At 52.7% G+C, this 5,000-nt stretch overlaps 1 non-coding gene across 1 annotated transcript in view; it reads left to right on the top strand.

The window, feature by feature from the left end:
- Positions 1 to 3,767: 3,767 nt before the first annotated feature.
- Positions 3,768 to 5,000, top strand: part of LOC126447581 (small subunit ribosomal RNA) — a 1,909-nt gene continuing 676 nt past the window's right edge. The window contains exon 1 of the ribosomal RNA XR_007583781.1: positions 3,768 to 5,000. This exon is cut by the window's right edge and continues 676 nt beyond it. This is a non-coding gene — a ribosomal RNA (small subunit ribosomal RNA).

Genomic DNA, 5,000 nt, shown 5'->3' with positions numbered 1-5,000 from the left:
TTAACCTAACCTAATTTGTGCCTTAACCTAACCTAATTTGTGCCTTAACCTAACCTAATTTGTGCCTTAACCTAACCTAATTTGTGCCTTAACCTAACCTAATTTGTGCCGTAACCTAACCTAATTTGTGCCGTAACGTAACCCATGTTGTGCCGTAACGTAACCCATGTTGTGCCGTAACGTAACCCATGTTGTGCCGTAACGTAACCCATGTTGTGCCGTAACGTAACCCATGTTGTGCCGTAACGTAACTCATGTTGTGCCGTAACGTAACCCATGTTGTGCCTTAACCTAACCCATGTTGTGCCTTAACCTAACCCATGTTGTGCCTTAACCTAACCCATGTTGTGCCTTAACCTAACCCATGTTGTGCCTTAACCTAACCCACGTTGTGCCTTAACCTAACCTACGTTGTGCCTTAACCTAACCTACGTTGTGCCTTAACCTAACCCATGTTGTGCCTTAACCTAACCCATGTTGTGCCTTAACCTAACCCATGTTGTGCCTTAACCTAACCCATGTTGTGCCTTAACCTAACCCATGTTGTGCCTTAACCTAACCCATGGTGTGCCTTAACCTAACCCATGGTGTGCCTTAACCTAACCCATGTTGTGCCTTAACCTAACCCACGTTGTGCCTTAACCTAACCCACGTTGTGCCTTAACCTAACCCACGTTGTGCCTTAACCTAACCCACGTTGTGCCTTAACCTAACCCACGTTGTGCCTTAACCTAACCTACGTTGTGCCTTAACCTAACCCATGTTGTGCCTTAACCTAACCCATGTTGTGCCTTAACCTAACCCATGTTGTGCCTTAACCTAACCCATGGTGTGCCTTAACCTAACCCATGGTGTGCCTTAACCTAACCCATGGTGTGCCTTAACCTAACCCATGGTGTGCCTTAACCTAACCCATGTTGTGCCTTAACCTAACCCATGTTGTGCCTTAACCTAACCCATGTTGTGCCTTAACCTAACCCATGTTGTGCCTTAACCTAACCCATGTTGTGCCTTAACCTAACCCATGTTGTGCCTTAACCTAACCCATGTTGTGCCTTAACCTAACCCATGTTGTGCCTTAACCTAACCCATGTTGTGCCTTAACCTAACCCATGTTGTGCCTTAACCTAACCCATGTTGTGCCTTAACCTAACCCATGTTGTGCCTTAACCTAACCCATGTTGTGCCTTAACCTAACCCATGTTGTGCCTTAACCTAACCCATGTTGTGCCTTAACCTAACCCATGTTGTGCCTTAACCTAACCCATGTTGTGCCTTAACCTAACCCATGTTGTGCCTTAACCTAACCCATGTTGTGCCTTAACCTAACCCATGTTGTGCCTTAACCTAACCCATGTTGTGCCTTAACCTAACCCATGTTGTGCCTTAACCTAACCCATGTTGTGCCTTAACCTAACCCATGTTGTGCCTTAACCTAACCCATGTTGTGCCTTAACCTAACCCATGTTGTGCCTTAACCTAACCCATGTTGTGCCTTAACCTAACCCATGTTGTGCCTTAACCTAACCCATGTTGTGCCTTAACCTAACCCATGTTGTGCCTTAACCTAACCCATGTTGTGCCTTAACCTAACCCATGTTGTGCCTTAACCTAACCCATGTTGTGCCTTAACCTAACCCATGTTGTGCCTTAACCTAACCCATGTTGTGCCTTAACCTAACCCATGTTGTGCCTTAACCTAACCCATGTTGTGCCTTAACCTAACCCATGTTGTGCCTTAACCTAACCCATGTTGTGCCTTAACCTAACCCATGTTGTGCCTTAACCTAACCCATGTTGTGCCTTAACCTAACCCATGTTGTGCCTTAACGTAACCCATGTTGTGCCTTAACGTAACCCATGTTGTGCCTTAACCTAACCTATAATGTGCCTTAACCTAACCTAAAGTGCGCCGTAACCTAAACTATATTGCGCCTTAACCTGACGCACGTTGTCGCTGAACCTGCTCTGTAATTGTTATGCAACCCGTTAAAGTAGTGTAGTGTTGCCTAACCGCAACCCTCGCAATATAGTTCGCTACTCGCACTGCCCGGTCCCCTGTGTATTGCGTCATGTTAAACACCTTGCAGGTGTTGCTGACTTTCCACATGCTCCTGCTATACACTGTAGTGTGGATAGCAGCAGGACGTACATGCCCCCCCCCCCTTCCCCCCTGCCTTCGCAAGCTGGTCGGTGAGAAGTTTGCATGTTCAATGCCCTTCGCATGCCGACGTACTCAGCCTACGTTGTGGTACGGCCTGTCACCTGTCCGCCGATGTACGCAAAACCCACAAACTGTACTGCACATTGCTCCGTATGTACTGAATGATACATCGTGGCCCATGTGACCGTATGACGACAGCGCCTAGCAACGGCGGACCATACAGTCCAAATATTGTGCACGCAGCTACGTGTCGTCTCCCTATAAGAGCTGGATTGCAGTGTGGTACGCCATACAGACGTGTGGGAGGAACGGACGCCCTGGATGGCGATCAGCATGAGCAGTCTGTTGATGTAGTGGAGCGTGTATTCGGACGTAGTCGTCTCTTCTCACACACCGTGATAGCATGTTGCACCGCGTTCCACATCTGCGACATGCTGCAGAGGCGGGCTGACAGTCGTTCGCGCAATGGACACCGCATACGTACGGGGTCTACCTTCCACGTGTTCTCTAGGCGTGCACATGTTGTTGCGTCTATGTGGGCAGACGTAGTGTGTTGTGACACCTGACACAGGCATGCAATACTCGTTGCAAATGGCGATGGACGTGTACGTTTGCTGGTGACGTTACGCAAATGAACAACCGGTAACCCGTTGTGGTGCGGTTGTTCTCGCTAGAGGTGAATCAGTGTTGGCGACGATCGGTCGAGCTATTAACCGGTTGTTTCAGGGATACCCACCATGCCCACGAACGTGAAAGGGGACCCACCATGCCCACGAACGTGAAAGGGGGATCTGGGTGTGAGGCGATACGCGGCGGTGGCTGGGTGGGACCGTCCCCGGCCGGTGAGGGGGGGCCGCCCGGCGTGCTGGCAGCGCGGTGCGTGGGCGCACGCGCTACAGCCGGCTGGTGGGGGCGGCCGGTGGCAGGCGCGCCGGCCGACGGACGCGGCAGGCGGCGCAGCTGCGCGCCGGCGCCCCCTGCTCGCGGCGCCTTGCGGCCAAAGTAGGTCCTCGCGGGCCCGGTGCGAAGCGCGGTGGCCATCTGCAGTGTGCTGGTCCGATTGAGGACTTTGTGCGCTGAGGATGCGCCGCCGCCCGGCGCTCGGCGCCGCGACGCCGTCTGCTGCTCGGTCGCCCCAGCGGTTCTCGCAGGTGGTTTGTATCGCAGCTGTGCGGACGTGTTGGCGCGTGCGCTGTGCTGGGAGAGTTCGCTTCGGCACCCAAGTAGGGCTTTTGTCCTTCTGTGGCGCTGGCGTTGGAGCTGCCGGTCACCGTAGGTGGCGCGTGTTGTCTCCCGCCGGCAATGCCACGACAGCACGCTCCCGGGCCTCTGTCGGCAGCGGCAAGCTCAGTTGGGAGCACGGGTGGTCGCACCTAAAGCGTCTACTCGCCTAACTCCGGGCGATTGCGCCTCTCTCGAACCCGACCAAGTACTTAGGACGGCGCTGCGCGCCGCCGGGACCTGAGAGGGTTTCGAGGTGTGTTGTGCAGGGGAGCTCAGCCTCCTCCTGTTTGCAGAATAATTGAGCGGACGCTTGCGTGTTCGCGCGGGCCCCCGGGACACACTCCCGGGCGGCCGGCTGCTCAGCTCTAGTTGACGCAGCTCCCTGGTTGATCCTGCCAGTAGTCATATGCTTGTCTCAAAGATTAAGCCATGCATGTCTCAGTACAAGCCGCATTAAGGTGAAACCGCGAATGGCTCATTAAATCAGTTATGGTTCCTTAGATCGTACCCACGTTACTTGGATAACTGTGGTAATTCTAGAGCTAATACATGCAAACAGAGTCCCGACCAGAGATGGAAGGGACGCTTTTATTAGATCAAAACCAATCGGTCGGCTCGTCCGGTCCGTTTGCCTTGGTGACTCTGAATAACTTAGGGCTGATCGCACGGTCCTCGTACCGGCGACGCATCTTTCAAATGTCTGCCTTATCAACTGTCGATGGTAGGTTCTGCGCCTACCATGGTTGTAACGGGTAACGGGGAATCAGGGTTCGATTCCGGAGAGGGAGCCTGAGAAACGGCTACCACATCCAAGGAAGGCAGCAGGCGCGCAAATTACCCACTCCCGGCACGGGGAGGTAGTGACGAAAAATAACGATACGGGACTCATCCGAGGCCCCGTAATCGGAATGAGTACACTTTAAATCCTTTAACGAGTATCTATTGGAGGGCAAGTCTGGTGCCAGCAGCCGCGGTAATTCCAGCTCCAATAGCGTATATTAAAGTTGTTGCGGTTAAAAAGCTCGTAGTTGGATTTGTGTCCCACGCTGTTGGTTCACCGCCCGTCGGTGTTTAACTGGCATGTATCGTGGGACGTCCTGCCGGTGGGGCGAGCCGAAGGCGTGCGACCGCCTCGTGCGTGCTCGTGCGTCCCGAGGCGGACCCCGTTGAAATCCTACCAGGGTGCTCTTTATTGAGTGTCTCGGTGGGCCGGCACGTTTACTTTGAACAAATTAGAGTGCTTAAAGCAGGCAAGCCCGCCTGAATACTGTGTGCATGGAATAATGGAATAGGACCTCGGTTCTATTTTGTTGGTTTTCGGAACCCGAGGTAATGATTAATAGGGACAGGCGGGGGCATTCGTATTGCGACGTTAGAGGTGAAATTCTTGGATCGTCGCAAGACGAACAGAAGCGAAAGCATTTGCCAAGTATGTTTTCATTAATCAAGAACGAAAGTTAGAGGTTCGAAGGCGATCAGATACCGCCCTAGTTCTAACCATAAACGATGCCAGCCAGCGATCCGCCGCAGTTCCTCCGATGACTCGGCGGGCAGCCTCCGGGAAACCAAAGCTTTTGGGTTCCGGGGGAAGTATGGTTGCAAAGCTGAAACT

This window comes from Schistocerca serialis, unplaced genomic scaffold, assembly GCF_023864345.2.
Source record: "Schistocerca serialis cubense isolate TAMUIC-IGC-003099 unplaced genomic scaffold, iqSchSeri2.2 HiC_scaffold_513, whole genome shotgun sequence".
NCBI lineage: Eukaryota > Metazoa > Arthropoda > Insecta > Orthoptera > Acrididae > Schistocerca > Schistocerca serialis.
The sequence above is the reverse complement of the archived record's forward strand: the minus strand, read 5'-3'. Positions and strand labels throughout refer to the sequence as shown.